Below are 25938 nucleotides of genomic sequence, written 5' to 3' on the forward strand. Positions count from 1 at the left end.
TTGCCCCCAAGTTATTGCTAATTGAAATACGGTACCGCTCTCATCCGGTAATATTATCCAAATAACTTCTATATTAACGGCTGTGTTGATTTAACATGCAGCAATACAGAGGCACACTCAAAATATCAGTCATTTGGCTTCGTCATTTTAAAGAAAAAGAAATCGGATGCAGTGTGTAAGCATACTATAATTTTACTTTATATGGTACGCATATATTTAAAAATGTATTTTTCAGATGCGTGAAAACTTTCGTCATAATTGTGAGCTTTCAAAAAATCAAAATACGCTTCTCTGCTTCAGGCCGATGGCGCAGCGTAAAACTTGGCTCTGTAAAACCAAGTTTGGTGAATGATGTGAGCATGTAAAAGATGGAACAGAATGGAACAGAAAGATGTGAACATGTAAAAATACACTTACACATTCTCTTGAAGTCACTTTCTGGTGACATGAATGTATATTTATTTCTTGTTCAAAAGGTGTTATCGAGCGGCCATTGTTATTTTGCCAGTGAGGACAGCTGAGATTTGAGTGATATTGCATATAGGCATGATGAAAAACAGCACAACTTCACCCCGACGAAGAAAAAATAGACGCACACAGCGCTGAACTCTTAAGTAAAGTTTTATTGTAGCTGGTGCATTTTTTTCTTATCGGCCTAAACTAGCCTGTTTTTCCAGTATGGAGTTTTCCAATTGCATTAAAACAGGTAAGATTGAAGTTGAAATCCTTTGTTTTATTATTTCTGCACGCAAAAAATCCTGTTATAATTTATTGCAGAGCTTCATTACACAAAATAAAAGAATCATTATGTCAGTTCTGGTGGCCATTATTCCTTTTGGATTCATGATATCACCTCTTTTGGGATGTAAGTGATCTGCTTTTGACAGGATAACAATACCGGCACTTTAAATATCAAGTCAAGAATGAGCTAATATGCTAGAATCTGAGGCCAGTGGGCTGCGTTGTCTTTGATAAGTTATAAAGAGCAGCGCACTCACACAGATGACATTTTCTTTATAATTAAGGAACAAAAATACGTAGATTAAGCACAAATCGAGTGTAAATGACAAAAATTATTCACAAATTTATGTTTGAAATATGCTTTAGTGGGTTTCCTTCAGAACAGCGCATCATCACAGTAAAAGTAATATAGTATGCATTAGAACGTTCAATTAGTTCTGCTTGGTTAATTGCTGACACCTTTATAGTATAACGCTTTGTGCAAATAGGTGGTGTTTACGCTGTGGCAATATACGACTTTAGCATTTCGCTTCACATCAAGCAAGTGCACATGTTCGGCAACAAGTTTTGCTGCATAGCATAGACTATCACATTGACCATGAAGGAACGACGTGCATGGGTGTTTTCGTTTTATCGCTCATGAAGCATGTACGCGTCGTACCAATAAATCACTTGGTACGCATATTGCCAAAACTACTCCTAGCATGACCCTATGCGGTCTTTCCAGACGTGTTCCGTCTCCTGCCACGCCGCAACGCTTCTGCTTTTACCACTACCCACACTTCCCGCAAGGGTTTCTCGAGCTAGCGTTGCTTTAAGCAGGGATGTCGACAGCGCCAAGGGAGGACTGCAACGCCCCCAGGTGTTGCGAAAGGAACGGGGGGGGGGGATGGTATCTCTGCCACAACATTCACCATTTTCATACTTCCAGCTTCCATAATCTGTACACAGGACAGACACAACCTCCACGCCATCCGTGTGATTGCTCCAACGTCGCCCGACTTAAACGGAGCACGATATGTCACGCAGCAAAGCCTATGCCTTGCCTCCTTTCCTAGAGGCCTTCCGCGTGTCAGCCATACTACGAACGGAACCACTACACATCACGTAAATGTGGCTTAACTGCTTCAACGCGAGACTCCGCTTAAAACAGAGCGCGCCATGACACCCTGGTCTTCGGGAACAAGAGACTCAGCCTCCGCCAATGTTTTTTGATACCCCCCCCCCCCCCCCCCCCCCCCCCCACACACACACACACTTAAAGAACACTTCGAAGCATCTACTTCCAAGCATTTGCAAGTGGTTTGTTTTATACTAACCTCAGAATGCTGAAGTTGCCAAATTTGTCTTAGTGGCAGTGGTTGTGTGATCCTGCTTGTGTTTTCTAATAAGCTCTTGCAAACAGCTGGCCTTTGTGATGCCGTCTTGTGATTCTCTTTTCGTTACGACCCCCTTGCAGGATCCAAGCTAACTTGGATCACCATGACCTAGAACATTTTACTGTCCATCCCTAGTATTGCGGTGACGTTTGAAAGGTCTATTTTCACGTGTAAGAAATTAGGGCTTTCTTCATTTTTTCAACCAGAGCGCTAGCTAGGCCTTTGGTGTTTCGCACTTTCCGAAGTGATGCCCTTGCCAGAGCGACAGCTTGAAGAATACGTAGTCGTTCTTGGTCACATGACTTAAACGCTCTTCACAGAGGCGAGCGGTAAAAATTCCAAGATGCAGAAAAAACATGAAGTGGTGGTTGGTTTGCTGCGAATGAATAGGCTGACTACAACTGGTGAGGGTACCTCTAATCGAGTCTGCAATAATGTCACAAAGAGGCTTCCTGCATAGAGAATTGCGCTACGATATTTTCCTTTATTAAATCACAAGTAACCGTTGATATCATTTCTCTCAACGTGCGGCATTTATTGGAGTTAGCCTGAAATAGAGCGCAATGTCTAATGACATATGATGGGTTAAAGTGCTGTGTATAGCAGAGCGTACCAAACATACTTTATTATCGACTCCTAATGTTGTAATATTACCGTCATCTCAATATTATAATACATTGTATATCGGTATAATTTAAGACTGCGCACCACATAGGATGGACACATTAAAACGAATGACGCCATAAAAAAAAACATTCACACTTTTCGGAAACAACAGGCGTAATTTCTCTTGCGTGAATTTTGTTTTATTTAACCCTGCGCTCTCTCCGCATTCAGTTTACAATGTCTGGCATAGTGCTCCTGACAGGAAAGTGCCACTTGTAATGTGTTCGCTTGGAATGTGTACAGAATGGCATAGGTCTGTAATAGAATGAACGCTATCATAGAGTGTTTCTTTTTTACCCTAATATTCCAAGGTGCAGAGAAACTAAATTGCCCTAAACTGGTATGATATTGCTTCAAACGTTTTATTAGTGCGCTGTAATGAATTAACTTACTTCCGGAACAGTTGAGTCAGCGTGACCGAATAAGGTTGCTAAAAAAATGAGCACAAAGGCTTAGCATCAATTTTCCAAATTTGTGGCAGTAACATAATTTTTACAAGCAGCCGTAATATCCATGCAGAGTTCGTGCAAAATTTTTAAAATATCTGTACATCTCTCCGTCCAGCTTTTTGTGAAGAAAATGCAGAAGGAAGGCTGTGCGATGGACATTCAACAGTTCCACAAAATGTTTGCCCAAATACAGATGATGAATTTTGGACTTGCACTAAAAAAAAGAACGTTAGGTGCGCTTGCATGGCGGGCTACTGGAGAAGAGGTGACAAGAAGTGTGTTCGCCGTGAAGAGTGCGGTAAGTCGTGTGGTATCTGCATTTTATTACGTGAGAACTGATTCGTTCCTATAAAAGCGCATCAGGCTTCGTGTTGATATTTATATACTAAGAAATTAAGGAATGTTACTACGTATATAAAAAATATAGCGGAAAGTTGTCACAGGAAGCGTGCAAGAATATTCTCAAAGTAACCTAATAGCTCATGCGCACGGCAAAAATAAAATTGACACATTTGCAATACTTCAAAAATACGGGGTGATTATTTTTCTTTGTTCCAGAATTTTTAAAATCACTTATTGGAGATTGCATAGTTCTTGTCCTTGAGCTGGATTATTCGAAGATGAAGACATTACTAGCATGAGAAATCGAAACACATCTTTAAGTAATAGCTAAATATTACTAATTACTTTCCGGACTACCTATTTTATGGCACATATTAAAATTTACGAACTATAGCTCTCCAGTTTGCAAGACGTATCCACTGGAAATCAATCTTCAGAATGACACCCGTTTCGCGATGGCATTTCCAAAAGTGTTGAACAAAATACGTGGTAAATCGATTTGGTTTACGGAGAGTTTGATGACACATATTTTCAAAATGGTGTCATTCAGTATACTCGTTTCAATTTCATACCATAACACAAAAAGCAGTGTAATGCTATTTGACGATAGAGCTTGTTATTTAAGCAAAAAAACATGAAACAGCAAATATTCGCAACAGGATTATGCATGTTTCGGCTTCAGCAAGAACGTCGAGACAACTTAGCATATAATAAGAGAACGTGAAGGTATTCACCCAGTGAGATCCTCCAGAAGCGCGGGGATTTAAAGCGGATGCAAGCATTAACTGGCCAGCAGTCAATATATGCAAGAGACGTTTAGAGTAGTGGTGAAAGAAGTCGCACTATAACCCGAAAGGCGAAGCATCTATTGCGATATGAAATTAGGGGACAGCTATACGAAGTAACGATATTATTTTTATCGGCCGTCTCAGAACACATATGACTGACCGCAGAAACTCGCTGTCAAAACTCTGGAGTGAGGAAGCGCGGCGGCAGCAGCGAGCGAATTATCTTTGTACTGCCTCAGAAACTTAGTGGCGAAAACACACCCCACAGTAAACTCAGTACCCGTCGCAGATGACTTTCAGGATACAGTGGCCCGGGCGAGGGCACGCCACCGCGAAGACCGCCCGGAATAGGACGAATACATTTATTTATTTATTTACTTACAGTACCCCCAGGGCCCAGAAGGGCGTTACAGAGGGGGTGGGTACAATAAACGATAACAAAACAACATGGTCAAACAATTAGTAGCATTTAGGGTGATAAACTCAAAATGTAATCAGTTATTGCAATCTTGAAAGATGATGCTTCCTCGATGCACGCGATGGAGGGGGAGAAGGCGGTTCCACTCGGCACTGGTTTTTGGTAGAAATGAATAGGAGAAAACATTTGTGGGACAGAAAGAATGAACTGTTTAAGCCGATGATCAAGACGCGACGACATGTACGAAGGTTCTCAAATGAATTCCTGTTTAGGTGAGTTAATTTCATAAAAGATTTTTTCAAAAAGGCAGAGACAGGCAGATACTTAAAAAATTCACAGGCCTGTGCGGCACACGCAGAACAGTCACAGCGTAAGCTGGTGAAACGGCTGAAGAATTGCTCCAATTTGGGCACCACGCACAACAGGGTTTTCACGGCAGTCTGTTCACCTCGTTTTGACGAGAACGATCTGAACTGCCCACCCGGCGTCGACGGCAAGCTGCGGCTTGTAATGCTCTCTGCACAGCAGTCTGCGGAGCCCGATCAACCCTTACAACTGCAACTTACATGTCGGGCGTGCCGCGTTTGCAGGCACCTTAACTACATGGCGCCACCATACTCGCGGAAGCTCGGCAGCTCGGGAGCGCATTGATTGCGCGCCCCGTCTGAATCGCATATCGTCGTCTGCGCCTGCGGACGCTACGTTTGCAGGCATCTTACCTAGATGGCGAAACCATACAGGTGGCGGCTCGAGTCGTCTCCCCCTACGTTTGCCTTGGGGTATTTTCCGCGGCCCGATAGCAAGCGCTTGCCTGGCTCAGTAGCCGCGTTTACATGAACGCGACATTTTATTTATTTATTTATTCAATACTGCAGGCCCAAATGGGGGCCCAAGCAGGAGGGGCAGAATACATAAATATTTACATACACACGTATGTATACACAAACACACACACACACACACACACACATGAAAAAGAAATACAAAAGCAATGCAACAAATGCAATGATCAGAAAAAGAAATGAAAGCGATGACAAAATAAGATTAATGGAAGGTACACTGAAGGAATAGAACTTAACAAACATTAGATTAGTATCACATGGAGTTTAAGGCATCAGAAACTAAAGTAATACGCATAATGAGCACTTGCAACCATTCTCGCGAGAGGGGAAAAAAAAAATCGACAAATACCAGAAGTTGATGAACGAGCGACCACTGTAAAATGCGGAAAATAGAATAAGGAAGATGTGGAATATATCAAGCAAAATTCACGTGTAAAGAAAAAGAAAACAGTAACAAGGCTTGATAACATAGCAATATTGTTAACACTAAAGACGTATGCGTTCAATAGAATCGGTGCTTATCAATTGTGATAATGGTAGGCTGTTCCAATCTGTTATAGCGCGCGGGAAGAAGGAAAACTTAAACAGGTTAGTTCGGGTGTTATAAGGTGTAAAGAATCAACGTGACGATGCCGTGTTCGACGCGCTGTAAGTGGTTGAACATAAGCCTGTGGGTGGAGGGACAAACAGTTGTTTTTAAGCAAAAAAAGAAATTTCAGTCTGTGTATTTTCCTACGTAGCTGTAGCGTTTGGATATTATGTTGATTCATTAGGCTAGTAGGAGAGTCAGTTGGTCTATATTTAGAGAAAATAAACCTGACAGCTTTACGTTGGATCATCTCTAAAGCGTTAATGTTAATTTTCTTATAGGGATCCCACACAATGCATGTATATTCAAGTTTTGGTCGGATGATTGAAGTGTAAGCCAGTAATCTAGTACCAGAGGGTGCGTGCTTTAGTTTGTGCCTGAGGAGACAAAGTTTTCTGAAAGCCGAGTTACATACGTTAGAAATGTGGCTATTCCAGCTGAGGTCACTGGTTATTGTTATTCCAAGATACTCATATTGGCTGACTTTGGTCAGCGGTTCAGAGCCGAGGTTATAGACAAACGACATTTTATTTTTTTTGTTATGGACGTGTAAACAGTTTTTTCTCTGTTCAATTCCATGCCCCAACGACTGCACCAGGAAAGAATGTTTTGAAGGTCAGAGTTAAGCAATAATTGATCTTCGTGGCAAGTAACCTCGTTAAACAACACACAATCGTCAGCGAATAGCCTAACTTGAACAGGATGAGAAATTTCGTTAGTGATGTCGTTTATGTATATTATAAATAGTAAAGGTCCTAGCACACTACCTTGAGGTATTCCAGACGTTACTGAAAGTTCGTTAGAAGAGTGGTTATCAATTGAAACAAACTGCTTGCGATTAGACAAATAAGCCGCCACCCAGTTAATAATATAGGCTGGAAGCTCTATCGACTGTAGTTTTTCTATAAGTTTAATGTGAGGAACAAGGTCAAACGCTTTCTTAAAGTCTAAAAATATTACGTCAATTTGGCTCGACTTGTCAAGAGCACTTGAAAAGTAGTGAATAATTATGGTTAAGTAGAGAAACCCTTCCGGAAACCATGCATTTGACCATAAAACATGAATTTCCAAGCGCATTTGCGAAAGGCGATGCCACATCGTTTACATGTAGCGCATTAACTCACGCGAGAACCCAGTGCCACATGGTGTCGTATGAGGTAATTGCAGCCCACTTTCGGCATAACTGGTTTCCGGTAGTGGGCCGAGTGCGTAAATTAAACGCGAGTTGACACTTACTCGCGAGCTCGGAGGAAGGAAAAGATTTTTTTCTTCCTCCATGCTCGCGAGCAACAGGACCATGCGACACACCTAATTTTTCAGCCGCCATGTTTGTTTTGATGTCTCGCAGTGCGGCAGCGGCCGCGCCGCTGGTTAGGTTCGCCGGTCGTAATCCCGCAGCGAATGCTTTCCAATAATTCCTGATGAGATACGTTTCTATACATGCGCCGCTGAAATGCGCATTTTCCATCTCAAACTACGCTTGTTTGGCGCATTGGTTGCGATACGCCTTCCTAGCGAATTACCGCGTTTACATGAGATGCGACACGCTTGAAAGTTGATACGATACGCTTCTGTCGTATTCATGTAAACGCCGCTAGTGATACAGTATCCTACTCCCACGCAGCGGGCGCGGGTTTGATCTCGGCGGGAATCGGGTACTTGGGTAATTTTGTGGCGTTTCCGGCGATAGCGGTTACGCGGCGGACGTCGGCGGCGGCATCATCGCGACCCGAAACGGCTATTGGAATTAGCCCATAACAGCTTACGCTGTAAAATATGAGCAGGTCTAGTAAATGGGTATCTGGAAACAGAACGATCCATTTGCAAGAGATTGGCGAGAAAGAGAGAGAGAACTGGTCGTGAAGAGGGAAAGAAAATAACGCCTCGTCCTCTTCACAATCGCAATCTCTCTCTCTCTGGCCAGTCTTTTTCTCTTTTTCACTCACACCTTTCAGTCTCCATTCCCTTGCGCAGCGGGCATGATGTGTGCTTTACTGAGAAACAGTTACCACGCTGCACTTAACCCAACCTTCACTTCTTTCAAACAAGAATATCTCAATGCACCGCCACTGAACCGCTAATTGTGTCGTAAGAACTTCTAGACTAAGAAATTATCTACGAAGGGCGCAGATTAGTGATTTGTGCCAGTGCAACATAAAAAGGCTCCTTCTATCTACTTCTCCACATAATTCATATCTGCCTCATATTCCCTGAACGGCGCACAAGCAGTCTAGCTATTTTGGAGGAAGCTTAAGCTTCGCCTTTAAGAGTGGAACGCGATAACGTTCAAAGTTCCCTGACTTTTTACCGGTATATATTTACCGGTATATATTTACCGGTAAACACTGACGGCGAGCGCTGTGCACGAAGGCGAGCTAGCGTTGCATGTAGGCTCCCTACGGCGAGCTTTCTCGTACAAACGCGGCCTCTTGCGTTGGCCAATCTTCCTTTATTCTTTCGCAATTTTATTATTTGAGTATGAGAAGATTTAACATAAAAGGCATGCGATCCCGGTGTATTGTTGCATGACATTTTCTTGTGGATGGCACTTCTCAAAATCCGAGGAATGAATTTGTAAAGAAAGTAGGACAAGGTATGATCATCTTTGCAGATACAAGAACCTTAGTGCAGTATTATATGAAGCAGTTTTTGCTCACTAGACACCAATGCCGGCTACAGCGCCAACACCGATACCAGATTCACTGCGACAAGGGGCCCTTAACGCTATCGCGTTAATATATCGTGCTCCGCTGTGGTGCGACATGGCCTATAGTTGCCGGTCTTCTTCGCAAATAAATAGTGCGCCTAAATGATGTACATGCCACATCATGGCGCAAAGTTGCATCATAAGCCGAAGAATCACGACCATGCGCCGAGTATCCCACTTAAAGTGAAAGTGGCGCAAATTAAGGGGCTTCCGCCAAACCAATTCACGGCACTGCTTCATCGCAAAGATACAGTGTAATCACTTGCTGGAGAGGGTGTCACTTATTTCCTCATCACTTAATTCCTCCTTGCCGGCATTGAAAAATAGGTGAAGTGATCCTATGCCTGAAAAGTTTTGATACGTTCACGTTACAGATAAAACGTGAATGATATGCTCAGCAGCACAAGTATATCATATGCTTTCACAGCATTTGAGAATTTTAAACATTCGTCTTGTTTATAACATTTTATTCATCCAAATAAGACATTTCTTTTTTTTTTATTAGAGCTGCAAGGAGAGAAAGAGAGTCCGCAACAGCCAGTGGAAACTGCTGAGCGGCCGGCAACTCACCCTGGAATTAAGGACGCTAATTACGAAGCATCAATGGCGGTATGTTAAATTAAAAATAATCCTAGACGTTTTGTTTATTAGTATTCCACGAAGCTAACACTGCATGTGCTGTCCTTGTTGCAAATATGATATTCATTTCGTGGTCTGCACATACAAGTTACGAGTGCAACCTGTTCACTTATTTGGTTCGTACCAACCAAATCTTTGTAGCACGTTAATAATGACAGCGGTACATCGGAAAGACATTAAAAAAAGCCAAGTTACCGTTATTTTATTTGGGCGCCTTGCCTAAAGAGCCCATGCATCTCTCTTATCTCAAAAATTCGCTACCTAGTGGGAGTTTTCTACCAGTCCATAGTGAACATGCAGCCGCCAAATTTCCTGTTAATTATGCCGTAATTTTAAGTAAGAGTGGGGTTGAAGAGTAATACATGAGTACAGAGGACAAAGACAGTGTTCAGCAGCCTGATAGTCTGATGGCTCATGCAATGCGTAGGGAAGATAACCGGTGAACCATTACAGTTCATAATGCGCTGCAAGGGAAGGGCAACACATTTGAGGACGCCAGAAAACCAGGTAGGATGGCGAAATTAGAAAATTTGCAGGCGCAAGTTGGAATCAGCTAGCACAAATCAGGGGCAATCGCAGGTACAGCACTGCACGGGCTCGGGCTTACCCGAAAGCGCGGGCCCGGCCCGGCCGGTGGGCTAGGCTGGGCCGGGTAGGGCAGTTCTTTCACGGGCTCGGGCCGGGCTCGGGCACGGTGTGTGCTTTTTGACCCAGGCCCGGGCAGAGCTCGGGTATTTTGACACGGGCCCGTGCCGGGCTCGGACTTTCTGGGGGTGTGCGTGTAACGTGCAGCGAGTTATCCTCGCGCGTCTCGACTCTGAGAAACATGTTGCCTCGGCGCAGCTGGAAGCTAGCAGGGCTACTCCTGTGTACTTCCCTTTCTTCTTCCATCGTATTTTGCGCTGTTTGAACAGAATGTAGAAGTCCAGAAAGACTGAAGTCAGCCTCAAATCAAAGGATGCCATTGTATTCCTTACCTAAATCAATGTAATTAATGCTTTCAGCGCGGTGCAAGCGCGTTCGCGACTTGCTGATTCTTCAAAGGCGATTTGGTAAAACGATGACCGGTATGATAAGATAATTCGTCACGTGGCTAAAATATGGCACTGCGTCTATTCATAATTGCCCGCATGTTCTCAACGTGTCGGCTAGCAGCAGCGCATTAGGCTGCACCAATTGAGAAACGAGAGCTTTCTTTCTCCATTTACTCCATCCATGTGGTGCGCTCACGATCGGTCGGGGCTGCGCTTCGGCTATAATGTACTAGAATACGGTTGAGTGGGACGAGCGGTTGGGGGGGGGGGGGGGGGGCGCTCATGCTTTGCAGTGAGGCGCCCGACGTGGAAAAATACTGTGGCGGCGCTGCGATAGAAGTGGATTGGGCCGCATCACGGTCGCGCCGTTTGAAACTGCTGTCAATAGTGCTCGGCAAGGTCGTTCGTACTACTTCGCCCGCTGGTATTTTGGTTCAGACAGCTCAAATGGTGTTCACAACTGCATAACTTGTATTTATGCCTTAAGAATAAATTTCTTTCATTAATTATCTTCCTTCTTTTATTTTTTAATGCCAATCGGTGATCTTTTCGGTCTCGGGCTGGGTTCGGGCCGCTTTTGAGTCGGGCTCGGGCCTAAGGTAAAGGGTGGTGGGCCGGGCCGGGCTGGTAATGTACATTATTTCCGGACCCGGCCCGGGTCCGGGTATCACCATTAAGCTTTTGGTCAGGCTCGGGCGGGCAGCCCAACGTAAAAACGGGCCCGGGCCGGGCCCGGGCTCGAAAAATCGGCCATAGCAGTGCTCTAATCTAAGGTTGCAGGGAGAGGCATTAGTCCTGCGGTAGAGATAGGAATATGCTGCTGCTGATGATGATGATGCTGACAATGTTACAGACGCTTCCTGAACAACTACGTGGCGGCCGCACTTTCTCGCTCGCTTTGGCTGCTCCACCTGTAGGTGCGCTGAGTTCCTCACCGCGTAATCTCACACACTAGATAAATTGTAACAAAAGCTACATGTCACCTCAACGCACCAGAAGAAAGTCTCTTGGAACGACAGAAAGCTGAGCTAGTTGGTAAGGATTCGTAATGCAAAAAAGGTAAGGCGCGCAAACACGGACGCAAGAAGAGAGAAGTGGACAACACAGACACCGTCTGATTTGTCCACTTCTCTCCTCTTGTGTCCGTGTTTACACGCCTTACCTTTTTTTTTGCATTATAAGGTCTCTTGTACGGTCCGTCCGTAATTAACGTCCACGCCACGCTGACTGAGTAGTAGCTTCAAAAAGTCGCAGTTTCTCCCGAAAGGCGAAGCATCGTTTGCGATAGCAAATTAGTAGAGCTATGCGAAGCAAGGATAATAGTTTAATGGGCCGTATAAAGTCGTAAACATTTTTTACTAACTAAACAGACAAGCACGGTGTCACGCGCGCACAGGTAAACGTGAACCCATCTCACTCGATGACAGCGGAAACTCGCTGTAAAAACGAAGGAGTTAGAAAGCGTGCCAACATCAGCGGCCAAATTGACCCGCGCGCTGTCTCTCGTCTCGCTTCAATGCGAACTCGACGTCGAAAGCACAGCACATACGGCGCATGCACTTTGTTCCCATTGCAGACCGCTTTGAAGATCAGGCCCGCGCGGGCGGGCACTTCGCCAACGTCGCAGCTCGCTTTCAAGATATGCCGCGCTGTGATGATAAGTGGTTCTTGAGGAAAGGGAAAGGTTGACGCTATCTTCTGCAGCCCTTGAGGGAGCACGGCTCAGCGCCAAACGCTGTGAGCAGCAGCCGACGGAGGATATAGCAGTGCACCCTTCCCGCCCTATCTCTTCATCTCCGCCGCCTCGCCCTTGTGCCTCGCGCGCGAGAGACCACGCGCTTCCGGCCTGTATTCCTCCCTCACGTGCGCTACATTGAGCCGCGCATGCAGTCTCTCCTTCGTACGCTTGCACTCGCGCACACAGCCTGCGGCGCGCGGCGACGATTTTATCGCCGTTGGGCTTTATACGGAACCTCACGGCGACGGCAACGGTGACGGCGTTGACGACGGCGGCGGCAGAAATGTGCTTGGAGTATCCCTATCATAGCTATTCGCAATAAAATGGTGCAGTGGTGCACGAGGAGCGAGACCGCCTGCATTCTCTAAACGCGCAACTGGCTCTCGTGATGTTGCCGTGGTAGTCCCTCGTCGGTAGTCCTTCGGTTGTGGATAGTTGGTAGAGATTAAGGAGGAATATTCACCACAAACACACAAGACAAACCACAAACAGATGAGACAAGCACTGATACCGCATACAATGCGTGTATACAGTGCGTATACAGTCTGTATACAATGGTAGCATACAATGCGTGTATGATGCGCTCGTCTCTCGTCGTCCGACGAATAGACAGCTTCTGCTCCAGTGAAGTCACGCACAGCCACCTGCACGCACCGCAACGCACGAAGAGACAGCAAAAGCTAGCAGAGCAGTACGGCAGTTTCTTTTTTTAGTCGCGGAGTTGCTTAGGCCGACCGGTACTCCGTACAGAGCGAACAGATAACGTGGACCGATCCTGGCCGTTGTGCCGAAAGATCCAACCGCAATGACACATACCCCTGTAACTAGCGAAGCTGTGTAAGCGCGAGGATGGTATGACTCGGTAGTGCTTAGCCTAGCCCAAATACGTGGCCAATATATTGCGATAGGCAATCCATAGCCAATCAATAGCTAATGGATAATCCATCAATAACAAATAAATTCCGGAAAATGCTGGGGATGACTTGGTAGTGCTTAGCCTAGCCCGTATACGCGGCCAATACCTTGCGATAGCCAATCGATAGCCAATGAATAGGTAAGCGGTAATCGATCAATAAAAATAAATTCCGCAAAATACTGGGGTTGAGTCAGTAGTACTGGGTTTCGATCAGCTCCGCTGTTTCTTTAGCCTTGCGCCACTAGTGCAAGCTACGCAAATGTTAGTTAATTTATTGCGATAGCAGGTATATGGACACTCCAAGCGCATTCCTGCCGTTGTCGTTGCTGAGAGGTCCCGTATAAAGTCCAACGGCGATAAACTTGCCGCCGCGCCCCGTAAGCTGTATGTGCGAGTGAAAGCGTGCGATGGACGCGCGCTTTCACGGAGAGGAACGCACGGCGGAGAGCAAACACGATGTCTCCGGTCGTGCGAAAGGCCGTGGGGGGACGGGAGGGAGGGAGAGAGAGGAGGCAACGTTTAGCTGCGGCACTAAATGTGTATCTTGAGACCGGACGCAAGGGGAACTGGCGACTCAATCTCCCACATGAAAGGAGGAAAGCGGGAGGGCAGCCCGGGAGGAAGGGTGCGCTGGCTGCTACTCTGCCAGGAACTGCGTACTTGTAATTTGTGCGACTGAGGGCTGTCGAGCGCACCGTATCGGGAAAGCGATCTCCACACGGCTCTGACCTTTGTATGCGCTGTGCTTTCGCCACTCAATTTTCGTTCAAGCGATATACCACACGAACCTTCGATCGCTGCTCCTGCAGTGCTTGCTCACGCAAGTGTTTTGACAGTGCTCGTCTGCGCTCATCGAGTGTGATATATTCATGTTTGCTTAAGCGCGCTGACGCCATGCTTGTTGTTTCATTTAGTAAGCAAATGTGTCCAAGTTTATGCAGCCCATAAAACTACTATCCTTACTCCGTCTACTCTACTAGTAAATTTGCTATCGCTATCGATGCTTCGCTTTTCGGGTGAAACTGCGACTTTTTTGGTTTCGCCGTGGCGCGTAGGGCTGCCATATTCGCGGTAGATCATCACGGAGTAATGCATGTAAGGCGCGTGCTTATTTAAAATGTATGAAGTTGTCACAGGTGGTTTGAGGCTCTATAGGAACATATTGTTGCCACCAGCTTGGTCTTGTGGGCCCTAGCTAAAAGTCAATGTTGCAAATTGTGCTCTAAAAGACGACAATGAAGTGAATGAATGCAGCATGCACCACGGGAATCTCACAAGAAGCATATAATTCCAAATGCAGTAACTTTCTTTGTACCACTAGTCTTGGTAAACGGCCAGTTGATTGACTACGCAACAGACAGGCAGACAGACAGAGAGACAGTGAACTTCATTTGATACTGAGGAGCTTCCGCGGAGGCCCTACGCAACAGATTTTTGTTTCAGCGTATAAAAAAGAATAACAATTATACCATTAGCAGCCATCTATAAGAGTTCGTACGAAATGTGTAAAGCAGTACAACTTTGGGTGCTTTCAGGCACTTACGGGGAAGCAATAAATTCATTTTGGAAGAAAAGACATTTCATTTTTTTTTTGGATAGCAGCGCGGCATAGGAACAATGTATTTCATATAAGTTTGTTTCAGTGTTATATTTACATATCTGGCAGACCGACAAACAATTTGTATCGTTATGGAGATATTCTAGGTTTACAGCGTGCTAAAGATACTGCAAATAAAATAAAAATATTAAACTGACTTCCTGTTCTTATAGACATTTGTATATCGGCAATGTTTTCTTGTAAGCCTGTATTTCTTATGTTTGTTGAAGCAGTGTGTAAAGTTAACGGCCATCAGCTGCCTTGAAAACTAAGAGAGCATGAATTTTTTAATGGAATTTGTAAATCTGCGTGTCAAGTGGTCAACTCTGACACATGACAAATCAGAGTAGTGAACGCACAAGACCGTGAAAGAACGTGAGCCTGCTCAAAGAGTTTTTCTTTGAACATGCTATACCGCACTATGAAGATGTAGCAGAGGGCACTGGCTAAGTAGCAAGTTACATCGTCCCATAGAAGCATAGGTGTATGTTGGAGAACAAATAGAAGTTTACATTCAGCGCTGCGAAATACTATTCGGAGAAAAATTCAGATGAAGCATTTGTCCTATCCGGGTTAGTCGAAGAGATAGGTTTGCGGTTATTTATGTTTCCACATGTGCCTCATGGTGTCACTTCACTTGACATTCTTTTGTTAAATCGCACACCTCCGGGATTACCAAGGAAAGAGGGCCACCAAATAGCATATCAAGAGAAAATATGAATTGCGCCTAGAAGAAAAGTTAATGCGTTAACCGACAAAAAAAAAAAAAAAACGCACACACAGAAACACACAACTTCGCTTATTCAGTGCTGTCACGACATACGTCACCTGCTGCTTTTTGTACCTAGGACAGAGAATTTTGGAAAATGAAGAACTCGAGCCGTTTCCTCAAGTGAAAATCATTTTTTTTCATCCGTTGTACTGTGCATAATGGTTTCTGTGACCGAGTGCTACAACCGATAGGAGAAAGAGATCTGGGGTCCCGGCACATTGCGGCATGTGGTTTAGGCGAAGTTTTCAATAGTGTTCGTGAAGCACGCTATCATTGTTTGGCGTCAATTTGGAACAAGAGATTACGCAACCCACTTGGGCACATTTTCACTATGCATTTCCACGCAACAACGGTTGCTTGTGTACTGTCCAATGTTCATATGATGCTGCGGCTTAATACTCACAGCACGGTGCGAAAACGCGCTCGGCAGCCAAAATTGTGCGCGGACATGCACGCATGCAGACGCGCAGTCGGTTGCTGCGGCCGAGTGTGATCCCTGAATTTTCATGTGGTTACATAGACCATTCATGTGGTTACATAGACCATTCATGTGGTTACATAGACCAGCCCACTACATGAACACATTTCGCATAGTTTTCTCGCAGCCATTGCCTACCTTTCACGCAAGAAGCCGGTTCGGAGAAGTCCATCGCGGCAACCGCGCGCAGTGGGCGCTCACTGTACGTATTCGGTTCGGAGATAGCGTCTTTAAACCATTCTGTGCTTTCTGTTTGCCCAAGAATATTATTTTGGCTGTAAAATACTTCTCTCGTTTCGAGAGTACTTACAGAAATGGCCAGGAAGGCTCCCACGTGGTGTTTTTATTGAGCGCCGACAGCCCAACAATATGAGAAGCGCGCCGCTCTATCCCTTATACTACGCAAGGGATGCGCTTCCGACAGAGGGCGACTCCGTAAGTCCTCGCCCTCAATACAGGCCAACTTCCGGCTTAACCAGCTCCGCCGGTAATAAGCTACCGCATGGTTAACAAAAGCATTTTATAGTTCCATCCAGCTTCAATTTAGCATTTTCTTAGTACCGTAATTATGCTATTGTCATTCAATCATGGTATTCGGCCACCGTTGTCAAGCTAACGTAGCCATTGCGTCGTCGTCAAACAGACGCTGTCATGCATCTGTAGTCATACCGTCTTCGTCTTTTGTTGTAGTCAAGAAATCGCCGCTATTGCAGCTTCGTAATCTGGCTTTGGTCGTGCCGTCGTCATGATGCCTTCGACGCCGGCTTGGCCCAATTTGTCTAATAGCTTGGGCTAGCATGTATATGCTTGGTGGACGTCATTTTCTATTTTTTATCATTCCAGCTTTGTCATCATAATAATTTCATGATTATCCCAAGTTGTCTAATATCTGGGGCCGCTATGTATGTGGTCGTGCTCTTGATATCGTTGTATTCATTGCATCGTCGTCATTCTAGCTTTGTCATCCGACTCTCGTCATGCCTTTGTCATCCATCAGTATGCAATCGTTGTCTGACCATGTTTGCGATGCCGTAGTGTCGTACTTTCGTCATAGCTCCAATTTCCTCATTTGACTTCCCTCCATCGTTGTCTTACAGCCTTCGTGATGCAGTCGTCGCCAAGCCGTCGTCTTCATACAGTCGTCATACTTCCTTTGTCCTCACACCGTCCTCGCACCATCATCGTAATTTCTTGGTCGTCAAAAAGTCGCCATCATGAATTGTCGTTTTCGTGGTGTTCTCGTGCATGCAGTCGTGATCGTTCCATCGTCCTCATTATTACTTCATCCGACTCACTCCATTCTGTCGTCTTCATGCTATCGCTGTGACAGAGTCGTCTTATCATTGTCGTCATGCTGTCTTTTTACCATCGTCCTCATTTCAGAAACGTCATCCCGTTGTCACGCGGTCATCATCACATCGCCTTTGTCTTTCCATCGACTCATTCCTTTGCCGTCATTGTGTCGTAATCATGCTAGCGTTATTTTATCATAATTATACTGCAGTTTTCATGCAATAGTCATTTCGTCGTCGTCAAACAGTCACTGTTAGGCATTCTTTTTCCATCCATTATCTTCGTGCCATGGACACGCCATGATGGCATGAAGTCATCCCACTGAGCCATCCTGTTGTCTTCATACCATCATAGCCATGCTATTGTCCTCATGCTATAGTCGTCACGTTGCCGTCTTTGCACTGTCGTGGCCATTTCTGAATCATCTCATTATCGTCATGCCCTTATCCTACCGCCTTTGTCGCTATATTCACGTCATTCCTTCATCGGCATCGCATCGTCGACACGGCGTGGTCGTTGAGTCGTCGTGATTGTGTCATTCTTATGGAAGACCTGGGGGTCTATTTTGTAAGAGTCCACCTTGTTGACTGTCCACTTCGGCTGTCACCATAGGCTGCCGCTTCACAAGTGCGAAGAAGACTGACTGGCACCTTCGCGCTCGTGAAGCGACAGCCAATGGTGACAGCCGAAGTGGACAGACCACTAACTAGTTGGACTCGTACAGAATAGCCCTCCTGGGCAAGCGAGTGCCTACCAAAGTGTGCTGGTACCGGAGACAGCGTATGTTGGAAATAGCGGAAGCAACGGCAGTCTCAGAAATACCACTATATATAATAAATTAAAGCGACTTCAGCACAGTAGTGCGTCGCTTCATTACTGGAATGCTAATAGCATTTCCGTCGACAGTCATAGTCAGATGGCTTTTTTGTCATTTATGCTCTAGTTTTCAGCCAGGCCTCACAAACTGCTATAGATGATAGTGTATGGCAATATATGGCACTGTGGGTCTATAGCAGCGAAAGAAAACCTATTAATTGCGCATTTCTCTGACTCGAGTTACCAAAGAGCAAGGAAATGTAGAGATTCCTTGAAAACCAAAATGCCACGCCTTTTATACCCGCGAAAATGTAATTTTCGAGAAAATTTTGGACTGCTTTCATTTAACAGACCGCATTTGTTTTCATCAACTGATTTTTAATGAGTTTCTTTGGCGATTATCACAATTACTTTGGAAAGTGAGTGCGTGAGTGTAATATTGGAGGTCCGGTGAGAACATTATTCGAGGTTCGGTGAGGTCGCGAACTCGTCGCCCACCCGGCTAGTCCCATAGGCTTCGAGGGTGCCGTGCTTGTTCTATTCCTTCGTAATAACTGTTTTAACGAGCTTCTGTAACTATTATTATTTTTATTATTATTATTATTATTATTTCCTTTTCTAAATGGTGCAAGGATAATAACCTTACCTTGAATGCTGCTAAGACCAAAGTCATGACTTTCACACGCAAAACAGCAAGTATTTCTTTTTCTTGTTCTATAGATTCTGTGCCGTTGTGTAGGGTCTGCGAGATCAATGATCTTGGTGACTTTTTGATGCAACCTTACACTTTTCGGCTCACACTAAACGTGTGGCAATGCGGGGTATGCGCTCTCTTGGTTCTGTATGCAGACTATCGAGGGAATTCAAGTCTCCTACACCGTTCCGCAAATTATACACGACCATCTGCCTTCCTCAACTCGAATATGCGTCGGTCGTCTGAAAAGGCTCTTCTAGATCCAACAGTGACATTATAGATCGTGTCCAGAAAAAGTTTCTAAGCATATATAATCACCGCTTTGCAAACCTGGACATTGCACCCTGTACTAGCACTGTTGGATTGTCATTGCCTTCACTTCGCGACAGACGTAATCGCGCTGACCTTCTGTTTCTCTTTAAACTCCTTCACGGTAACCTCACGTGTCCCGAACTTCTCAGTGTCATGTTCCGCATCCCACGCAAGATCACCAGAGAACATAGACCTTTCCATGTTCCTGCCTATCCTCACGAACACTCAACTGTCCACAGAATGCAGAATCTTTATAACACTTACTTTCGTGAACTTGATATCTTTCATAACTCCTTGTCATCGTTCTTTTCCGAGCTTTGCCTTGTATTATAATATCATGTATTGTTCAAGTGCCCTTCTCCTCCTTTTTCTTTTGTATTTACTTTACGCCTTGTTGTCCGTACTCTCTTATTTTCACAATTTTTATTTTTATTCATTTATTTTTTAATGATTTTTCCCTGAGTGTCTTGTTTTTGGTTTGTAATGTATGCGTGCGCCAGCACTCTGACCTTAGGGTTGTTCCTGGGCACGTTAAATAAACATGATTGATTGATTGATTATTATTATTATTATTATTATTATTATTATTATTATTATTATTATTATTATTATTATTATTATTATTATTATTATTATTATTATTATTATTATTATTGTTGTTGTTGTTTGTTGACTGCACTTAGCGCTAAGGTGTGTCTTGCCTTAACAAAACGAGCAAGTTTTGGATGTAGATTCAATTGAACTCATGAGCTGACGAAGTGGTTGTTAAAGGCTCCGTCCAACGGTTCGGACAAATTCTGTAGACGTGTAGGGTACAGCTAAAGTAAAACAGTTGCGTCACAATTTAAGTGAAGCGTCTCATATAAGAGAGCTACGGACGATTACAAGTTACCCTCCTCCCTAGCCATGCATTTCCTCCTCAACTCGTTGGCCGAGTGATCGGGGCTAAGCACCACCTTCGATGACTTCTACGTCATGTTGTGACGTACGTTGTCGTCTATTTCCAGTTGTCTTGGAGCGAGTGCGCGAAGGCTTTCCAACCTCTCCGCTAGCCGCCCGGCCTTCGATCCCCAGCGAAAGCGACCAAGAAGCTTGCGTTGCGCGCGTTCTGTCGCAGCGCCGATCGTGTCCGGTATTTCGGTAACCACAGGCAAGCTGGGTGTTTTGACGAATAGCCACAGGCTAAAACTAAAGCCCCTCCATACCGCTGTGATGAAGGAGCTTCGTAGACGTACGTGAGTGGCGTGATCGGCATGAACGGCCCAGCTATCTGGTGGCGCAGAGCTTAACCAGCCATATATAGAGCCAATATTCCTGTGACAAAGTGTAAAACATTTTGAACATATAAAAAGACAACGTGTTCAAGATGACGCCCCTGCCAAGTATTTGAGCCAGCGAGAAAGTAGAAAAAACTTGGTTACTGCTATATTAGCTGTACGTTTGGCTGAGATTTGTGCCGCCACGTGCCTGCACCGTGCAAGCCGTTCACGTTTACGCCTCCGTTCATCACGTAAAACGTGGTAAAACGGCCAGTACACTTGGGCGTGCGTTTACCTGAATACCGGACACGCTAAACTCTATTGTGGCAATCCTGTGACGTGAAGTGACGGCCGCAAACGCGTAGATGCTGGCACCGTTTGGATACAGGCAGTCCGGTGCGCTGCAGCCACTCCGCTCGTCATGCTGCCTTGCAGGGGGGCACGGATGGCGCAGCTTGATATGCCGCCGATTGCTATGTTTGCAGCCCACAACACAACAAGGGCGAACCGTGGTGCTCGCGAAAAGAAAAAACAAGAACAACATTTACCGCGCAGCTCTCGCCAACAAGGAGCCCGTTTTAACACAAGCAGACGACACTTGCTGTGGGCCGGAAGTGCTTTAAGTGTAGTGGTACATGTCTTTCTGCATTCTCTTTCTGTTACTTTCTTTTTATAAAAAAATATCTAACTTCTAAAGTATTACGAACAACATTTGTTAACCATAATGTTGGAAAATTATCGATGACGCGCCCTGGGCAGCCAATCGGCTAGTTGGCCCAGTGACGTGTGAAATCGTGTCACTCAGTCACAAAACTCAGCCGATTGGCATGCTGCGATCGGTAGCGATGTACCTTTTTAAACCTCTAATAAATTACACGCTTTACGTGGAGCGCTTGGATGCGTCAATTAATGATCAGAAGGACTTACTCTAACGACTTAGTACGTTTGCACAAAGCCGTCAAAATTGTTTCAGGGTCCCTTTAAACTATAGATTTTTGTAATGATGGAATAATTTGGGGCTAAGATCTTACGCTTGGAGGTAAAATACTTTGTAAATACGGCAAAAGCCCAATAACTCAAGAGTTCAATTATATGCTGGTTAAAAGTTTTGTTATATAATGAAATTATCAAATGAATTCTGGTCTCTTGCTTTATTATGCCTAGATAAGGAGTACTCACGCAGGAATTAACTAAGCATAAGATCTGTCAGCTAGGATATACAAAGAGTTCGATGTTAATGACAAACCTTGCGGTGTTTTTCGCCTCGTTGGGAGTGCTAGTGAAAAAATACATTTTGCTTTTTATCTTATCTCTGCAGCTCCTTCAGAGTCCAACAAAATTTCAACTTCTGGAGATTTCAACAGAAGCATGGGCGAAAACGAAGTGTATCTGTATCAAATCAACGTTCCTAGCAAAAACACTTGAAGGGGCTGAACGCACCGTCGACTGTTACACTTACGTGACAATATCGTGAGTGAGCGTCGTTCGTATAGAAGATGTCTTAGCGTGTGCTATATTTTGAAACAGCTGCTTCGTGTGTCGATTTTCCCGGATATTTCAAAGATAACTTTCCACACTACGAAGACGGGCATTTCTTAGTTTTATGTCTAATTCGTCTCCTCGTTCAAAGTGCAAGCAAACATTGCTGATCACATGGGTTCACGTTGGTCACATGTAATATAGTGCTAAGCGACACAAACAGAAGCTCAATTGGACGTAAGTACTAAGCACATGCTTTTGTCTTTCATATGCTGTTAGAATCTAGTAAATGCGCCGGGAAACTTGTTTATTTCTTCCTCACGCCTTTCTTCAGGCACTACATATAACTAACATAAAAGAGAACAATGAATTCTTTGTACAAAAGTTGACCGTGGTATTGACTTCGGCTTTGCGCCTTCTTTGTGTCAGTGACTGCCTGCTGTAAATTTTGTAGAGGAGAGTTCAAAAGTAGGCGCTTATTTACGACTTGGTGGATGCATTCCGCTACATGGTCGAATTTCTCGTGATCTTTAGTACAGATTACCCGTCTACATCGTAGCAATGCGGGCGAATTTTTATAAACTTCGAGGCAAGCATCAAACAACTCAAAGTGAACCTTGAGCTCCGTGAGCATTACCACCGTGCTGCGTTATATCTGTACTTGCTGCTGGAATAGTTGGTACAATGTGTTAAAAACCAAAACAGCACAATTTGGAACTGTTTTGGTTTTAAATACATTGTACCAACTATTTCAACAGCAAGTTCTCCTGAAGACGTTGCAAATAGGATAGAAATAGCGATTTTTATTATGAAGTCTTCGAGTCAACCTAGTTCTCGTGATGTATCTCACTTTTTTCAAAGTTGACGAACATACAACTAGCAGCATCTGCAGTCTAGGATGGCAAGTCGCTGAGGCTTTGATTGCGTCTGCGAGTGGGCTGATGGAGCAGAAGCAGCCAATGGGGTTGAGTGCGACACCATGACGTACTGTTTAGTGGCATGTCTCCTCTTTCGTCGCGCACTCTTGGCCGCTATCGTATAAGTTGAAGCAAGAGATGCGAACAAGCGTGGCTAGCTGAGGCTTGGTTCATCTTCGCAATTACGACCACCTTCAGCGCTCCCCATTTCGCGTCGAGGGTGTGCTGTGATTCCTTTATAAGGCACACAGTGGAACGTCGTTTCTATCATCGAATGATGCAACGTGCGATTTGACATTTTACTGTTGTCCGGGGGAACCATTTCGAAGAGGTACAACATTCGTGAGTTAGCTTCAGTGGGATGCAATTCTAGACTCCATCGAGTACGTTTGAATAGCACGTACCCTCCCTCCCTTCATATTTCTCCCCCTGCGACATTTGGCTCAGGTTGTGAACCGCAACAGCCGTACTTGTGAACGATCGTGTTCAGGCATAACCACACGATGGAAAGTAATCCCTTCCACGTTTTCCTCTGCGACTTCGAAAGTGCAATCCCTAGACACGCTGGACACTTGGCTGGTGAAGGCAAGCCACCTCATAGCTGCTGCTTCGATGCAGCCAGTTTGCCTGCTCGCATAGCAACAGAAATTTTCTTGCTCGCATAGCAACGGAAACGCCCAGGATCTATTCACATGTGTCTTGACGCAAGAATGCATCGCATTGCTTGGTTGTCAACTACAGTTGAATCTGACAATAATTTTCTTCAAACCAACTTTTATAACCACTAAATCGTGCCTGTTATGCACAAGGGAACAAATTATATTTGTTCTACATGCGGAAAAGAGCCGGTGCCTATCTGTACCGCTCTTTTTATTCATATCACCATATCACAGGTATAATTATATTCTCCCTTGGAAGCGATGAATAGCCACTACTCGTGCTTGACGAAGAATTGTGGCGTATACAATAAAACCTGCCTCGAGGAACGCTTGTCAACTGGGCCTTGGTCGCAAGTCTTGCTTTCTTATGGATGGTACTTCATATTGGTTTCTGAATGCTTCTGCAGGTTGCTGTGGAGTTCATTAGCATTACCCTTAAACCTCAATACGCGTATGTCAGTTTTTGCGTGTGTTTGTGCAAGGAAATGCGCGAGCACCCAGTTGAAAAATCCACCGTACCGGTTTGGTGTGTTGTGGCATTTTGTAGTTTATACATCAGCACGGCTTGATGTGTTGAGGTGTACACACTAGCACGGTCTGGTGTGTTGAGGTGTACACACTAGCACGGTCTGGTGTGTTTTGGTGTTTACGCCAGCACCGTCAGTTGTGTTCTGGTGTTCACACTAGCATGGACTGATGGGTTGTGATGAACCTGCAAGAAGGGACTGATGTGTTCTGGTGTGCACACTGGAGTGGTCTGGCGTGGTTTATTGCTACCTGGTGTGCACCACAGTAGTCTAGTGTTAATTGGTGTGCACATCACTGTGGTGTGGTGCTGTCATACATGCCATTGTGTTGTGGTGTAAACTTAGGTTTTGCAAACTTGGTTTATCAGTGCTTTGGTTTATAAAAGTTCTTTCTGCTTTTTGTATTATTAGGGTTTTCTTACAGCGAAGCTGTCGATTGCTGGGATCAGGACAAAATGTGTACGAGATTTTGACAAAAGTATTCACCAGCACTTCACCTGTCGAGAAAATGGGGGTAAGCGAAGCTTGGCTTATGCGAATCAGACCTTCGTCAGGGTAACGTAAAGTTCACGACATGTCACGGCAATAAAACATAAACGTTTATTAAATGTATACATCGAGGGAAGGAAGCGTACAAACCAACGGAAGGAAAAGTTGCACGGAAGGGAAACAAAAGTAGAAGGAAAGGGGAGGAAAAGTAGTAGGTCATGTGCACACGCGACAAATTTTCCTTACCCCCATTTTCTTGACAGGGGAAGGGCTAGTGATTTTCTTTTTTTGCTCTCTCTTTTTCTCTATCCCTATGTTTCTTTCTCTTTCCTTCTCTCTCTCTGTCTCTTTCTCTCGTTCTTTCTTCCTCTCTCTCTTTTTCTTTTGGCCCTGGTCTGTGCCATTGGGCTTGGACCCTTCTTTCTACACTATCATCACTGGGTGACTATATATGACTGGGTGCACGGACCCAGTCGGCTTTTTGTCCGTGCTCCAAACATCTTAGAGATGTTGAATAAAGCTGAATTGAACTGAATTGAATCACAATTGGCCCACACAACAAAGGTTTGTGCCATTGAGCTTGGACTCTTTTTGTACTATTACTAGATCGGCCCACTTTTCAGCATGACACCGCCACCACCACCACCACCGCCGACACGTGTGCGCCTATAAAGCTTCGCTTTATATAGAGAAATCTGCGGAGTATAATCAACCTCTTTATATGGCTTTCACGGATTATGAAAAAGCATTTGATTCAGTAGAGACACCAGAAATCATAGAGGCATTGCGTAATCAAGGAGCACATGAGGCATACGTGAATATCTTGGCAAATATCTACAAGGATTGCACAGCAAACTTGGTTCTCCACAAGAAAAGTAGAAAGATACCTTTCAAGAAAGGGGTCAGGCAAGGAGACACAATCTCTCCAATGCTATTCACTGCATGCTTAGAAGCATTCAAGCTCTTAGACTGCTAATGCATAGGAGTGAGGATCAACGGCGAATATCTCAGCAACCTTCGTTTTGTAGATGACATTGTCCTATTCAGCAACAATGGGGACAAATTACCGCAAAACTTTGAGGACCTTAACCTAGAAAGTGTAAGACTGGGGTTGAAGATTAATATGCAGAAGACAAACATAATGTTCAATAGCCTGGCAAGGAAACAAGAATTCAGAATCGCCAGTCAGCCTCTAGAGTCTGTAAAGGAGTACGTTTTATGGGTCGATTACTCACATGGGACCCTGATCATGAGAAAGAAATTTACAGAAGAATATAATTGGTTTGGAGTGCATATGGCAGGCATTGCCAAATCCTGAGTGGGAGCCTACCACTGTCGTAAAAAAGAAAAGTGCTCAATCATTGCATTCTACCGGTGCTAACATTTGGGACGGAAGCT

The 25938-nt window shown here is 44.7% G+C and overlaps 1 long non-coding RNA gene across 1 annotated transcript; it reads left to right on the plus strand.

Moving 5' to 3' along the window:
* Positions 1-795: 795 nt before the first annotated feature.
* On the plus strand, positions 796-9530 carry LOC125945638 (uncharacterized). Its single transcript, XR_007467101.1, has 3 exons — positions 796-865; positions 3351-3533; positions 9427-9530. It is a non-coding gene; the product is annotated as an uncharacterized LOC125945638 (long non-coding RNA).
* The last annotated feature ends 16408 nt before the right edge of the window (positions 9531-25938 follow it).

This window comes from Dermacentor silvarum, chromosome 5 (genome assembly GCF_013339745.2).
Source record: "Dermacentor silvarum isolate Dsil-2018 chromosome 5, BIME_Dsil_1.4, whole genome shotgun sequence".
NCBI classification, from domain to species: Eukaryota; Metazoa; Arthropoda; class Arachnida; order Ixodida; family Ixodidae; genus Dermacentor; species Dermacentor silvarum.